The following is a 16,460-nucleotide window of genomic DNA, read 5'->3' as shown; positions in this document are numbered from 1 at the left end:
CAATGTGGGACAGTTTTTCTGCAACCATGCCTTTGAGAAACAGATTTCTCTGTCTCCTCAACCCCTCCTTGTGGATCCCTCTAAGCAAAAATCATCCCTCCTGTGGCTTAATCTCACTACTAATAATGAGAAGTATAATCTCAATGTGTAGAAATTACTTGGTATAACATATTATATATAAATGTGTGTGAATGATTTATTTACTTTCTAATATACAATGTTGTAAACTTCAGCTGGTCATATAAGTGTTCCTTGGGAGAAGAGATTGTTTTCTTGATTTTGCTACCATCTACTACAAATGCTTGAACATAACAGAGTGCTAATAAGTGTATGTTAAGTTGAAAAAGATTTCATTTTAGGGCAAATTTAAATTGGTTACTACAACAAGGCCTCTGACATATACTTGCACAGTGATCTTGTTCAAATCTTTTAACCTCTCAATATCACCATATAACTCTTTATGAAGATAAGTTCTCACGAAGTTGATGATCTATACTCATAGAATGAGTTTCATCTCTGGGAACACTCTATACCCCTAAATTCAAAGATAAAGACCAGAAAAAAGAATGTCTTAAGAATATTTTCTTCTGTACTAGATTCTGTGCACCAAAAAGGAGATGGAGCCAAACATTTCAGTTTGGCAAATGCCTAGAATTGTGCTCTGTAAACAGTAGGCACATAAAAGATGTTTATTGAATTTCTGCAAATAAACAGAAAGTTCCCAAATGGTAATGAGGGAATGTTTCTTTATTTGGGCACTCTTCCCACATTACCCATTACCTAAGACAAGATTGCATGTTAGTTAGGTGCTTTGTAGTCAAGCTTCAGTACTTTTGAAAATGATGACATCAGTGTAATCCCTTTTGAGAAGTTAATTGCCTCACTGACATAAGGACAAAAAACATAGGAGCTGTATTTTCTGGTCTCAGGATAGACATAGAACTGATCTGAAGAAGTTCACCAAACCTAACCCTGGTTGTTGATCTTGGAAATTTGCATTTCTTTGAAGCATTAGTGTCCTTTTAGTGCAACATCACCAGGAACCCAGCCCCAGAATGAGGTATAAAGGCAGCTGACCAGAGAGCCAGAAAATTCATCACCACCCTCAAATATTCAGGTGCTGCTGAAACATCAAAGAGAAACCCTTCAGAAGATGAAGATTCTACTGGTGACTATGGGGTTGACTCTGGTCTATGGCCTCCAGGAACACAAAATAATTGTAAAATACTCAAGCAAGGTAAGTGAGCAAGAAAGGGAACAAAGTGATAGAGTTGTCTAATGCAGGATGTAAGGGTAACTGGTAAGGAAAATAGAGCCTCTTCGGGCAGAACAAAGCAAAAACAGGACTTGTAGTGGAAAGGAAAAGATGTACATTTCTGTTTTCTCACTCAATACTGTCCTTCTGAAGAGTTATGTTGTCTACTAATGACTAAAGTCAGCAGAAAATATGAAATTACACATGAGTATATATCCATGACCTATTTCTTTTAAGTAATAAAAATGAAAACTCATAGAACAAATTCTACATCAGTATTGAGTGACCTTTAAAAAATTACTCATTCCAAGGTGTTGAAATCCTGAGATGCCATTCTTTCAAAAAAAGAAAACAGAAACAACTGAAATGGAAATATATGTTCTCTGATTCTGTGGACAATAGTAAATGAAATGATAAATTCTACCAAGTCTCCTTTCCTATGAGCCACCATTTAAACCAATTTTGCTGATAGTATTCAAATAGTAGCTTCAGGTCTTTTGTTCTGCAGATGTATTGAGATTGATACCACATGAATTCTGTGATGAGTAGTTATCTCACATCCAGATAAACCAGAGGGAAAGAAAATCCCCCATGACCACAAGTGTTTAGAATCAAAGAATGAACACAAGTCTTTCAAAAGTAATAAAAGTGAATAAATATTAGGACCCCAGTAGAGATATTCCATGTTCATATGGCAAAAATGTCTCACTAATTCTCAAATAAGTGATGAAATAATCAGTCATATCTAAGTCCAAGATACATAGTAATATGAGGGGAAAATACTGTCATCAATAGAATAATGCCATGAAACACACAATGCAGATATAATTAGACCCATCATAGAGGAACAGAGGAAAGAAGAGCTGGCAGTTTGAGAGGGAGATGGTGGAGCAACCTGATGCCTCAAGGCCATATATGGCCCTCTAGGTAGTCAAGTGTGGCCTTTGGACTGAATAGAAACTTCACAGAACAAATCATGCTAATAAAAAGATGTGTTCTGTAGAACTTGAACTCAGCCCACAGGCTCCATCCAAAGACATAGAAGGGCACATGTGGCTTCTAGACCTTAGGTTCCCCACCCATGCATTGGAAAAATGAACAAAGTAGGTCACTAAAAGGTTAATAACTTGCCAAAAACCACAGAGTGAGTTAGTATGAGCATCAGACTAGAACTCAAATTACCTAAATCCTAGTCTCATGAGCTTTTTACTTTACTATGAAGATAATGTGCTAACCAGGTAGGACTGGAGTAAAGATATACTTCATTTTTGTGGTCTCAGTTTCCTCACTTATATAATGAGGGATAGGACTATGGTCCTTCTCAGTTTAAAAACTAACATGTGCCCATGTGCCCAGGGACATCTTTTTTCAGTTCCCACCGAAATGCTTTTCCACTGCTTACCAGAAAGTTGCACACTATTGCATTGGCCTCAAATGTGACATCTAAGATTGAGGAAGGAGGTAACTTACACATCTTTGTCAAGCATATCAGTGAAAATAATAAAGTTCTTTATGGAGACTTCTTTAGAAGGCAAGTGCTACCTGTGTTAATTGGTGGATGTGAAAGTGGGGACAAAAACCTGGGAAATAATAGCTGAGGCATTCTTTAACGCACACAGGCTGAGCCAGGAGTCAATTAGTGATGAAGTTCCCAGGATGTGGTTGGTTTTTTGAACAGTAAGGGCAAGTGTTCAAGGAAACAGAAATTAATACACTACACACATACTAGAAATTTGTATGCAGTGGTGAAATAAAATGCGAATTAAAATTATTTTTATATGAAATTCTGATCTTTTGAATCTCACCCGTTGGAGGACCTACCATTTCTTTTTTGTTCCAAACTTCCTCAGTCACCAGTCTCCATTTCCTAACAGAGATTGGATACTTGAGAACCCTTGCCAAGAACACAAAAAGCAGAGTGAGTCCTTGATTTAGAACTTCCCCAATTCATGGGCATCAACTTTACTTACAATTCTTCCAGAATTCTGGTCAAGTCATTCTACCTCTTTTTCTCTCAGTTTCTTTATTTGTCAAATAGGAATACTAATAACACCCATTTTTCATGGTTATTTTGGTGATCAAATGACATAATACATGCAAAGTGTTCCTCCCAGTATTTGGCACCTAACTAAGACTTTATAAATGTCATTATTATATCCTTCAGCTTTCTCTATTTGTCAAAGGCTTTGGGTCTTATGTATTACTTTTCATTCCCTATGTAGTTTGAGTATTTTAACTTAGATGTATTTGATTCAAAGCTTTGTTTTTCTCCCCAACTGACTGCTTCCTTTCTTATCCTAGCTATTTTACTTTGGTCAAAGAAAAACTTTTCAGTTTCATTTAATATAAAATGTTCTTCTAAGTGTATTTGTGAAAGGTGCTTCACATACTTTGCTGCTTATTTTTATGGTCATTAATGTTAAGCCATAAATCCCTGTGAGTTATCATATAAATTTACAGTATAATATTGTCTTAAACCTAATCTCTGCCTGACTACTTTTCTGTTTTCCAGGAAATTCTTGTCAAATACAGATATAAATATCTATTCCAGGTAATTTATATTTTCATATGTACCAACTTTTGATTCTTTCTTGTCCTTTCATTTTTCATCATCTAATTTTCTATCTTTTATGAAAGGGAGTATGAAATATTTTAGATCATTACAATTAAGTTAATTACATTGGGAAAATATCTGTTTGCACTTCTCCTTAAATGTTGTGACAACAAAATAAAATAAAAAGTTCATATTTATATGTAGTTCTTTAATTTAAAGAAGTTATAGGTTTTCTCTGCAATGAGTCTATGGGGAAAATCAGAACATTAATATCCCTATTTAGATGATGAGAACTCAAATTGTCTGAAAGGTGAAAAGACTTGATTGCCCAAGTTCACACAGTTAGAATGGGGATGAACCAGGATTTGAATCCAGATCCAAATTCACTTGAGCAATGGAAAGCCCATTGATTATCCCAAAGTATTTCTATTTCATAACTACTAAAGAGAGAGGTCTCTCTAGTGATGTATTTTCCTTAATTAAATATCAACGTTACTCACAATATCAGAGATTCTGGATTTTCAAGCAATAGAAATTTAATTTTAAATATTCAACAACTTTTAAATGGTGAACTCAATCCTTTCTAAGAAGTTAGAAGTCACCTTAGATTCAGTATTGTTTATAATGCTATTGTAAGAAATGAAAAAGTGCATGTTTTTCATATAATATTAAAAATTAATCAAATGAATATATCAGGGTATTTCCTAGTTAAATTTCCTTTGGCAAAATAAGGTCTTCTTATAATCCCAATTTTTATTTCCAGGGAAAATGGAAAATGCATTGAATTTTCTGTGACTGCTTTCATCAAAGAAGATGGTCACATGCATGTGGAATGTAAGTATAAATGAGCATCTCCATGTCTTTCAGTATTATTCTGCAAGGAATTAATGGACTGAGTGATTAACAGAGAAGTAGAAAAAGATTAGAAAGTATTCCCAAAAAAATCTTTATGCAGATGTCCCTCCAAAATCCTGTCTTAATTACATCATGACTGCACTGTGAAAAGAGTAGATGAGACCATTTAATCTTCTCTTCCTTCTTACAGAGTTCTAGAGGTCTCATTAGTCATTATGAGATTGAAATGGAAATTAACCCATAGTGTATCTTTGAGCAACTGTTTTTGCCATTCCTTGGCCTCAGTTTTCTCATCTACAAAGTGAGATGTTTGGACTAGATGGCTTCCATTTCTAAAATTTTGTGACTCGACAGGCACATAAGAGGAATGCTGAAAAAAGGATAGGTCTGTCAACAAAATTACAGTTTGGTTGGAATGGCAGATCTTACGGTGGAATTGGGTTTACCAGAAAACCCTGGGAAAAGTCTTTGCATGAAGTTTAGCTATAAATAAATCTCAAATCTTTTCCTTTGTTCCTGTAGCTTCAAAATTCTGACCTGACTTTTTGATGTGGCTTCACAGATAATGGACACAACAATTTCACCATTCAAAGGTTCAGCACTGAGTATGTGATATATATATATATATATATATATATATCTTGTTTAATACCAAAGACGGAGAGGTGACTGTTTGGGGAGAACTCTTTGGTATGTATGCTATGATTCTGCAGTAATACAATTTCCCTTGTCTTTTTCATGAAGTCATTAGTAAAGGAAAATACGTTGTAGCTCTGTAGCTTTGGAGGGTGGCCCCAAGTGTGTTTGACTACAATTTACAATGCCTGAGATCAGGGGGAAAATAATAGCTTCCCAATACAGCAAACTATCCATGTTGAGCTTCCCTTTAGTAAATTCTGAAGGCAGCTCTGAACCTTGAGTTGAATTCAAGATTTGCAAGAGCCAGGCCTGAGAGGGACAAAAACAGAGAGACAGAGACAGAGACTGGGAGACAGAGAGAAAGTATGTGTGTGTGTGTGTGTGTGTGTGTGTGTGTGTGTGAGAGAGAGAGAGAGAGAGAGAGAGAGAGAGAGAGAGAGAGAGAGAGAGAGAGAGAGAGAAAGAGAGAGAGAGAGAGAACGCCATTCTTTGAGAGACTAAGAGAAGAACACAGAGAGAGATGGAGAGATGAACAGAGAAGGACAGAGAAATAGAAAGAGAGACAGGGACACAGAAAGACAGACAGAAAGAGAAGGAGAAACAGAAAGAAAGAGATGGAGAGAGAGAGAGTTAGAGAGAGGTCCTAGTGCAAATCTTTCTTTCTGCTCTGAAAAATGGTCAATTTGGAATTAATTATTATCTGTTGTCTATCAGAAGTCCCTAGCTAGTAACAGAAATGTGAGTGGGGAGACCTCTGGTCTATTATTGAACCATTAAATCTATGTGTCTTCCCTCCTATGTGCTCCATTATTGTCATTTTGAGCAGTACTCACTGATGGACAAATATAGGTTTACAATGGAATGCTTTATCACATTTATCCTAAAATTAGATCATAAGTCAGGTAAGCCAAAAGAGCAAGTCTCCTAAGAGATAGAAATAAATTTTGGGAAAGACACAGTTCACATTGGGAGAGATTGAGGGAATATGGAAAAGGGAGATGAGTAATCAGGAGTTCAGGACTCTTAATAATTTCAGAAATATGAGCCTATCCTGTTTCTCTTCACTGCTGTATCACATGGCCGTGATATCCCACATTTACTTCTCATACCTCCCATTCTCTCTCGGTCTCAGAGATTACTGTTGGTCACCCATGCTAGGTTCCCCTACATTCTCATCTCTACCCCCCTGGATTCTCTAGTTCCCTTCTCCCCATTAAAATTTACTTTTTATTTATCTTTCATATTTCTTATGTAATAGAAGTTTGGACCTTATTGCCTGAAGAGGTCCCACTTGCATTTATTTATTTGTGAAGATATTTCTTTCTAGTACATTTTAAACTCCTTATGGGAAAAGGCTACTTCTCTATTCTCTTTGCATCACTAATGCCTAACATAGTACTTGGCACATAGTAAGTGATTAATAAATGCTTGTTAATCAACTTACTGATAAATCAACTGGGTATACTCTTTCTTCCTTTATAAATAGGTGTAAAAATCCTGAGGCACGGGGGCGGAGCCACGATGGCGAAGTAGAAAGATGCACATACACATAGCTCCGAACCCACAAACCACAAAACGGCAGAGGGGACTAACCCAGGGCGAAGTCTGCACCCAGAGACCACGGAATATTGGAGTGAGGGAGACTTCTGTTCCAGAGAGACCTGCAAACCTCTCGCGGGGGGTCCTTCGCCCCGTGGACTGGGCGCCGGGCCGGGGAGCAGAGAGCAGCCCTACCGCGGCAGCAACACTGTGAGGAAAGGATCCGAGAGGGTTAAGGGGACAGGATCTCCAGTGGCCACACGGGTCCCCCCACCCACAGAGGGACCTGCAAACTTCTCGCAAAAGGTCCGTCGCGCTGCAGACGCTGTGCCCAGCCCGGACCTGCGGCGGTGGCGGCGGCCGCGGCTCCGAGAGGTACAGATCCGAGAAGGCTCCAGAGATGGGATCTCCAGCGGTGTTACAAGCCCCCCCACCAACAGGGGACTGACGGGGGTAGGTGAGAGAGTCCCTTTGGCGGGTTGAGAGGGGAGTGGGGTGCCCCCGTGGCTCGGGCACCCCCAGGAGATAGAAGCTGAGAGGTGGCTACAGACAGGGGCTCCCCAAACGGGTGGGAGCCTGGATCCATTGTGGAAGGTTCCCCCAGAGGGAACTGAGCTAGAGAGGCAGCCCTGCCCCTGACCACCTGATCTTAATTCTCACACTGAATAGCAGCCCTGCCCCCGCCAAAAACCCTAAGGCGGGAAGCAGCATTTGAATCTCAGTCCCCAAACGCTGGCTGGGAGGACCAGGAGGCGAGGTGGGTGTGAGGAGAACATTCAGAGGTCAGGTCACTGGTTGACGAGAATGCCAAGAAAAGGGAAAAGAAGTAAAACTATTGAAGGGTATTTTCTCGGAGAAAAAACACTTCCTCCCTTCCTTTCTGATGGGGAGGAACAATGCTTGCCATCAGGCAAAGACACAGAAATCGAGGACTCTGTGTCCCAGCCCATGGGCTCGGGCCATGGAAGAGCTCAAGAGGAATTTTGAAAATCAAGTTAGAGAGGTGGAGGAAAGACTGGGAAGGGAAATGAGAGGGATGAGGGAGAAGCATGAAAAGCAGATCAGCTCCCTGCTAAAGGAGAACCAAAAAAATCTTGAAGAAATTGGCACCTTGAGAACTAGCCTAACTCAGCTTGCAAGGGAGGTGCAAGGGGCCAATGAGGAGAAGAATGCTTTCAAAAGCAGAATTAACCAAATGGAAAAGGAGATTCAAAAGCTCACTGAAGAAAATAGATCTTTCAAATCTGGAATGGTACAGATGGAAGCTTTGGACTTTTTGAGAAAGACAGATATCTCAGAACATACCGCGCAGATTCGAAAAATGAAAGATAATGTGAAATATCTTATTGGAAAAACAACTGACCTGGAAAATAGAATCAGGAGAGACAATGTAAAAATTCTGGGACTACCTGAAAACCATGATCAAAAGAAGAGCCTAGACATCATCTTCCATGAAATTATCAAGGAAAACTGCCCTGAGATTCTAGAACCAGAAGGCAAAATAAATATTCAAGGAATCCGCAAAACACCGCATGAAAGAGATCCAAAAAGAGCAACTCCTAGGAGCGTTGTGGCCAAATTCTAGAATTCCCAGGTGGAAGAGAAAATATTGCAAGCAGCTAGAAAGAAACAATTCAAGTATTGTGGAAATACAATCAGGATAGTACAAGATCTGGCACCCTCTACATTGAGAGATAGAAGGGAATGGAATAGGATATTCCAGAAGTCAAAGGAACTAGGACTGAAGCCAAGAATCACCTACCCAGCAAAACTGAGTATAATACTTCAGGAGAAAAAATGGTCTTTCAATGAAATAGAGGACTTTCAAATTTTCCTGATGAAAAGACCAGAGCTGGAAAGAAAATTTGACTTTCTAACACAACAATGAAGAGAACCATGAAAAGAGTCCTGCCTCTAGGATTCCTTCTGAGAAAACTTGCGTGTGTGGAACAGAACCAGTGGGGATCATAAGAAATGACTTACTGTTGGAAGAAAATATTGAAGTCATCTAGTTTCATCCCTTCTTTTCAAAAAAGAGGAAGTTGAGGCCCAGAAAGAGGAAATGATTTACCAATATCACTTGGGCAATAAGTGTCATAGTCAAGATTTGAAGCCACGTGCCTTGACTCCAATTCCAGAGGGTTTTTTGTGCCAAGATATAATGGCCCAATGGCATATGGAAGGTACTGTGGAACAACCTCTCCTCTCTGGATATTCATGACGATGCTCTCATTCTACATGTCTGACCAATCCTTTGCAGTCCCTTGTCCTAGATCGCATTGTACATCTTGTCCATTAACTGTAGGTATACTCCAACAATCTGACCTGGGCTGCCTTCTCTTTTCTTTTGATGTACATTCACTTGGTGAGCTCATCAGTTCCCATTAATTTAATTATTCTCTGTATTTAGATAACATTCAGATCTACATACTTAATCCTATTCTCTCTACCGAGCTCCAATATCATATAACCAACAGCTAATTGTTCATTAGATATCCTTCAGGTACTTCAAACTCAGTGTGTTCAAAATAAAACCCCTTATGTTTACCCCCAAACATACTCTTTTTCTAAACTTCCCTATTTCTGTCAAAGGTACCACCATCCTTCCAGTCATCCAATTTCACAATGATGATTATAACCTCAGCTTCTCACTTTCCTTCACCCCATATGTCCAATTAGTGGCCAGATTTTGCTTTTCTCTCCCCAACATCTTTCACATCTGTCCCTTTCTCACTTCTCTAGTTTGAGTCCTCATAGCTTCTTGACTAGAAGATTCCAATAGCCTCCTAGTTGGTTTCTCGGACTCAAGTCTCTCCCTAATCCAATCCATTCTCTACAGAGTTTCCAAAGCGATTTGACTAAAGTACAGTTCTGCCTGCATTACCACCCTACCCAATAAATTCAGAGGCTCTCTATTAATCTGAAAATCAAATATAAGCTATTCTGTTTGCCATTTAAAACTGTTACAACCTGTCCCTTCCTATCTTGCTAACTTTTTTTTTAATACACATTGATCTCCTCCACATACTCTCACAATATTACCCTACTTTCTGATTCTCATACAGAACAATCCATCTCCCATGTCTGAACCTTGGTATTTGCTGTTCTACATTCCCAGAATAAATTTCTTACTTACTTCTGTCTCTTATTCCAAGAGTTAGCACAAGTTGCTATAAGAAATGATGAACAGGAAGACTTCAGAGGGGCCTGGGAGGACTTATATGAATTGATGCTGAGTGAAAGGAGCAGAACCAGGAGAACATTGTACACCATATCAGTCACAGTGTGCAAGGAATTTTTCTGGTAGACTTGGCCCTTCACAGCAATGCCAGGACCTAAAACATTCCCAAAGGACTCTTGAGGCAAAATGCCATCCACATCCAGAGAAAGAACTATGGAACTGATCACAGAATGAAGTACACTATTTTCACTTGTGTTATGTTTTGTTTTGTTTTCATGGTTTCTCCCATTCATTTTAATTCTTCTATGCAACATGAGTAAGGTGAAAATGGATTTAATAAGAATGTATGTGTAGAACCTATATAAGATTGCATGCCCTCTCAAGGAGAGACAGGGTACGGAAGGAGGAAGATAGGGTAAGGAGGGGGGAAAATCTAAGATATATGGAAGTGATTGTAGAAAACTGAAAACAAATAAATTAATTAATTAAAAAAAAAATCCTGAGGCACATGCTAGCTCCAATTCCCAAAGTTATTAGCTCATTTACCCAGATCGAAGGCCATTTTCCTGGTACTCTGCATTCCACATTCATCTAGCTACCTCCTTTACTGTGTATTGTTGAAATGGATTAGTGAGAGAGATTTGACAACCATTCCCACTTCACTTTAACTACAGGCCGACATCCTGATCTGCCAGGTGAAATAAAGAAGTAATTTGAGGAAATATGTGAACATTTTGGAATTAGGAAGGATCAAATTATAGATTTCTCCAAGGATGGTAAGTTCTGCTGAGCTCTGTCTCTAATTCTTCATTTTCCATCTGAAACCTGGAGGAGAGAATTCCATAGAATGGAATCATGCCCAGTTTGACTCCCCTTTTCGTCACCCAGACAAGCTTAGTTCACTTACCTTTGGGATGGTGACAAAAAGCTCTGAGAAAGATTCATGTCTGAGAATCATTAGTATCCTGCTTTGTCTCCACAGATTAATGTGTGAAACAGTAACAAGGAACTTCACCCTGGCGTGCAGGTTTGTTCTCTTCAACTGTGGGACTATTGCCTGAGAGTCATATTTCTTTAGAAAAACACAGCAGGTTGCTCTGGTCTTCAACTGCATGTGTAGATATATACATATATGATGTAGATCAGCTGGTGAGACACTACTGGACTTCGGTGCTGTTAGACTCTTCAGCAGGGCTTGCCCTCTCCTTTGTCACCCTGACATTTTGTGGTAAAGCAAGTGCTCAAGTTGGAGGAATGAGGGTAATTCACATTCTCTTTTTCTTAAAGGCTATTTTAATTATGTCCCTTGCCACTTTATCTTCCAAAAGTTGATATATATGAGAAAATATGAAGGTATGGAAAGGTTAGAGAGTCACCATTTAAAGGGAAGATAGGGAAAGGAATCAAACCAAGGAATTGGGAGAAGGATGTGGAAGGGTTTCAGTGTTAGGAAATGGAGGGAGTATCCAGCTGAGGTTTTGGCATTGTGATTGGAATGAAAATCTGAATTTGTAATCCATTTGATCCAATCCATTAAGTTCATCCATCTAATTCAGGAAGGATTTTTGGACTTCTCAGCCTCCTAAAGTTTTGTTTCCTAACCTAAGCATAATAGGAATAAGGATTTTTATCTGGCTGCTTTTCATCCTCATCAAATTCCATTCACAAGGAGTTTTCCAGTCACTTCATACAACATTATTGAGTGTTCTGAAGTCTATGTCTCCCTAGCTACCTTTTTATGGACCAAACTTATGTCCAGGATGTGAATTTTTCACTTTTTTCCAAGTTCTCCTATTTCCAATTGCTAAGTGAATTTGTGATATTTTATAACTAAGATTCTTCCACTGTGTCACAGAATTCCTAGGATGAAACATGCCTGTGTTTCTGCAAAACAGCCCCATTTCCTCTGAAGAATTGTTGATATGGATGATAAAAATTTTTACTGGCTTTCTGTTCTCTCCTCCTAAGTCAAGGATGATGCTATTCCCTTCCCTTCTCTGCCTTATCACAAGCAGGTCTCTTGTCTGCAAATGTCTAATAAATGATTAATCCAGTACACTGCATCCTAAATAAATTGGGTAACTGGGGAAGACTGAAGAGAAGTAGTTAAAGAAAGGGTTATCAGGTTTATTAGAATAACTGACAGAATTTTATCTGTGCATGCTATTCATTCCTTTCATTTTAACATGATAGACATTAATGATTATACAGTACCTATTTATCTAGTGAATCTTTACTTTACCCTTTTGAGGCTACCCTCTTTCTCTTGCCCCTCCCACTAGTCACCAGTAAGGTACTTCCAGGACTTCAGATTTCGTGATCAAGGAGATGATTACTCTCAGAGTTGCTAATAAAGTTGCTGTGGAAGCATTCTCCTAAAAGGAGCTCAAGTCTCCAACAGCATCCTTACTCTTAATTGTTATCCAGTACACTCAGGTAACACTAAGCTAAGGCATCTATTAAGTTGCTCAGAGTAAGAACACCTAGAGTAACAGAGTAAGAAACCAGAAGTAAGATGAAGGGATTTTTATTCATTTTTCTTTCTGTCTTTAGGAGGCTTGGAAGTTATTTTCTTCTTTTATGAAATTTTTGTTTGTTTTTGCACCCATTCCATTCTCACCACTCATTCCTGATAATTTGTGTGAAATAATCTTCTTCATAGTCTGAAATCTCTTCTTTCTATTGTCAATGTGTTCATACTCATTTTGAGACTGACCAGTGTCATGCTTCTAGGATTAGGGATTGTGAAAACCCAGTTAGTTCCCTGCTTTCTATCCAAACTTCAAAGAGAAAACTAACTACAAGTTAATAGACACCTATCCATCAAGCATGGAAACCTTCCTTTTTAGCCATTGTACTGCACCATCTCTTCTCCACTCCCATTAAATTACACTCTCTTTTTTGTCATATGGCTGAACTGGAAGTATTTTATTCCTTTTATTGTTTGTGAGAGAAAAGAGAGTCGATCGAAAACCATCAGCAAATATTATATGTTATGGGGGTAAAGTAGAAGCAATTCCACTAACTTCAGAGTGAAACAACAATGTCCATTATCACTACTATATTTCAATATTTTACTAGATATGTTAACTTTACCAATAAAAGAAGAAAAATAAATTGAAGGATTTAGAATAAGCAAAAAAGAAACAAAGCTATCACTGTTTGCAAGTGATATGATGGTATACTGAAGAGAATTCTACAGAATTAGGTAAAAAATACTTAATAAACAAAATCAGTAAAGTAGCAGGATGTCAAACAAACTCACATAAACTATCAGAATTTGTATATATTACATGTGTGTGTATACATATATGTTTGTAAATATATGTACATATATGTATGTGTATGTATATGTGTGTGTGTGTGTGTGTGTGTGTGTGTACATGTGGAGGCTCTGGATAGGGAACCCTACTGGTAGATCCTGGGCAGAATGGAGTGCTTGTGGTAGCTCACAGACAAGAGCAGAGACCAGGAGAAGAGTGAACCTCTCCCTTGATTGTGCCATCTTGGAGGAACTGAGAACTTACTGGTCCCTAGAGTATACCCTCCTCTTAAAAAAGGCCTCAAAACTCTATGACTGGCTGGGAAAATGCCCAAAAAAGGAGAAAAAATAAGACTATAGGTGACATTCTTGGTGAACAGGTATTTTCTTCCATCCTTTCAGATAAGGAAGAACAATGCAAACATTCAAAGGAAGACATAAAAGTCAAGGCTTCTGCATCCAAAGTCTCGAAAATAAGTATGCAATGGTGTCAGGCCATTGAAGAGCTCAAAAAGGATTTTGAAAATAAAGTAAGAGGGTGGAGGAAAAAATTGGGAAGAGAAATACAAGCAATGCAAGAAAATCATGAAAAGTGAGTTAACAGCTTCCTAAAGGAGACTCAAAAAAAATGCTGAAGAAAATATCACCTTTAAAAATAGACTAACTCAAATAGCAAAAGATGTTCAAAAAGCCAATGAGGAGAAGTATGCTTTAAAAAGAATAATTAGCCAAATGGAAATTGAGGATCAAAAACTCACTGAAGAAAATAACTCTTTAAAAAGTAGAATGGAGTAAATGGAAGGTAATGACTTCATGAGAAAATAAGAAATTACAAAACAAAACTGAAAGAGGGATAAAATAGAAAACAATATGAAATGTCTCAATGGAAAAATAACTGACCTGGAAAATATATCCAGAAGAGTCAATTTTAAAATTATGAGACTACTTGAAAGACATGACCAAAAAAGAGCTTAGATATCATCTTTCATGAAACTATCAAGGAAATCTGCCCTGATATTCTAGAACCAGAGGGCAAAATCAATATTGAAAGAATCCACAGATCACCGCCTAAAAGAGATCCGAAAAGAGAAACTCCTAGGAACATTGTGGACAAATTCCAGAGTTCCCAGGTCAAGGAGAAAATATTGCAAGCAGCTAGAAGGAAACAATTCAAGTATTGTGGAAATACAATCAGGGTAACACAAGATCTACCAGCTACTACATTAAGGGATCGAAAGGGCGTGGAATAGGATATTCCAGAAGTCAAAGGATTTAGGACTAAAGCCAAGAATCACCTACCCAGCAAAAGTGAGTATAATACTTCAGAGGAAAAATTGGTCTTTCAATGAAATAGAGGACTTTCAAGCTTTCTTGATGAAAAGACCAGAGCTGAAAATAAAATTTGACTTTTAAACACAAGAATGAAGAGAAACATGAAAAGGTAAACAGCAAAGAGAAGTCATAAGGGACTTACTAAAGTTGAACTGTTTACATTCCTACATGGAAAGATAATATTTGTAACTCTTGAAACTTTTCAGTATCTGGGTAGTGGGTGGGATTAATACACATGCACATGCACACGCACACAGAGACAGAATGCACAGAGTGAATTGAAGAGGATGGGATCATATCTTAAAAAAATGAAATTAAGCAGTGAGAGAGAAATATATTGGGAGGAGAAAGGGAGAAATGGAATGGGGTAAATTATCTCTCATAAAAGAGCCAAGCAAAAGACTTTTTAGTGGAGGGAAAGAGAGTGGAGGTGAGAGAAAAACATGAAGTTTACTCTCATCATATTCCACTAACCGAAGGAATAAAATGAACACTCATTTTGGTATGAAAAGCTATCTTACGATACAGGAAAGTGGGGGATAAGGGGATAAGCAGGGTGGAGGGGATGATGGAAGAGAGGGCATTGGGAGGAGGGAGCAATTTGAAGTCAACACTCATGGGGAGGGACAGGATCAAAAGACAGAATAGAAGCAATGGGGGGCAGGATAGGATGGAGGGAAATATAGTTAGTCTTATACAACACGACTATTATGGAAGTCATTTGCAAAACTACAAAGATATGGCCTATATTGAATTGCTTGCCTTCCAAAGGGAAGAGGTGGGGAGGGAGGGATGAAGAGAAGTTGGAACTCAAAATTTTCGGAACAACTCTCGAGTACTGTTCTTGCTATTAGGAAATAAGAAATACAGGGAAAGGGGTATAGAAAGTTATTTGGCCCTACAGGACAAAAGAGAAGATGGGGACAAGGGCAGAGGGGGATGATAGAAGAGAGGGCAGATTGGTGATAGGGGCAATTAGAATGTTCGGTGTTTTGGGGTGGGGGGAGGGGATAAATGGGGAGAAAATTTGGAACTCAAAATTTTGTAAAAATGAATGTTAAAAGTTAAATAAATAAATTTAAAAAAAAGACACAGTGCTAGATTACCATAGTAACCTAGTTTTCAATTAACCCAAAGTACCCAAGTTTGGAATAAAGACTCACTATTTAACAAAAACTGCTGCAAAACTTGGAAAACAGTGTTACAGGCATGTGGTATAGACTAACATTTCACATAGTATACTAAGATCAGATTAAAATGTGTTCATGATCTAGACATAAATGGTACTACCAGAAGTGAATTAGGAGGATAAGGACAAGGTTACTTGACAGATCTATGGAGAAAGGAGGAGCTCATGGCCAAACAAGAGATAGCATTATGGAATTAAAATAGATCATTTTAATTTTATCAATTTAAAAAAGTTTTCACACAAATAAAAACATCATAATCAAATTTAGAAACTAGAAAGCTTTTAAATAAATTTTATAGTAAGGGTCATGGATAAAACTTTTATTTCTCAAACATATAAAGAACTCAGTCAAATGTTTAATAATATAAGTCCTTGTTCAATTGAACAATGGTTAAAGAATATGAACAGTTTTCTGATGAAGAAATACAGCTATGTATAGTCACATTAAAAAAGCTCTTTTAAGTCACTACTGACTACAGAAATGAAAATTAAAACAACTCTGAGGTATTATTTCATACTTATCAGATTGGATAATATGACAGCAAAGGAAATTGAAACGTTGAGAGGACGTGGGAAAATTGGGACACTAAAGCAGGGTTGATGGAAATGCACTTATGTATAGTCATATTAAAAAAACTCTTCTTAGTCAATATT

At 38.0% G+C, this 16,460-nt stretch overlaps 1 pseudogene; it reads left to right on the top strand.

Moving 5' to 3' along the window:
• The first annotated feature begins 1,153 nt into the window (after window positions 1-1,153).
• LOC140518537 (trichosurin-like) lies at window positions 1,154-11,010 on the top strand (annotated as a pseudogene).
• The last annotated feature ends 5,450 nt before the right edge of the window (window positions 11,011-16,460 follow it).

The sequence above is a fragment of the Notamacropus eugenii genome, chromosome 1 (assembly GCF_028372415.1).
Source record: "Notamacropus eugenii isolate mMacEug1 chromosome 1, mMacEug1.pri_v2, whole genome shotgun sequence".
In the NCBI taxonomy this organism is placed as follows: domain Eukaryota; kingdom Metazoa; phylum Chordata; class Mammalia; order Diprotodontia; family Macropodidae; genus Notamacropus; species Notamacropus eugenii.
This window is presented reverse-complemented; position numbering and strand designations above follow the sequence as displayed.